This window comes from Otolemur garnettii, unplaced genomic scaffold (assembly GCF_000181295.1).
Source record: "Otolemur garnettii isolate 467f Iridium unplaced genomic scaffold, OtoGar3 scaffold00132, whole genome shotgun sequence".
NCBI lineage: Eukaryota > Metazoa > Chordata > Mammalia > Primates > Galagidae > Otolemur > Otolemur garnettii.
The window spans coordinates 1,662,263-1,662,834 of NW_003852527.1; positions in this window are offsets into that span (position 1 = coordinate 1,662,263).

Below are 572 nucleotides of genomic sequence, written 5' to 3' on the forward strand. Positions count from 1 at the left end.
CTCAAAAGAAAAAAAAAAGAAAAGAAGTTACTCTTTTATCATTACACCAGAAAGGAAAAGACATGTCTTTTTAGAATATGCTCCCAAGTAATTAACAAAGTTGACAAGCTGAAGACAATTTTCTGGTTCTTGTTTTAATAACAGTTTACCTTTTGTGTTACAATCCAATGATGCTAGGCAAACGGAAACTTATGAACACTGAGTTCCTAAATCAGGCCAGGGCTCGATTGCTTCCATGTATGAAAAATATCTAGGAAGAGGTATCATCTTTATCTTTTCTCTGATTCTAACTGTTGCCTTCATGGCATACTTGCATTCATTTTTAGATTGCATATTAATTTTTTAAATGTATAATAAATCATGCATGGCAAAAGTTTTATTTTGCAGACTTAACACTCTCCCTTTTATATTTCACTCAGTCACAACTTAGAGAAGTTATATAACACTCCCCAGAAGAATAGTTCTTTTGACTGATTGCAGTAGCTGAAGAGTGATTCAAACACGGCAACAGCTCACACGAGATGGTTGTATAGACGATGCTGAGCAGCTTGAACTTGGTGTAGTCAAAGCAC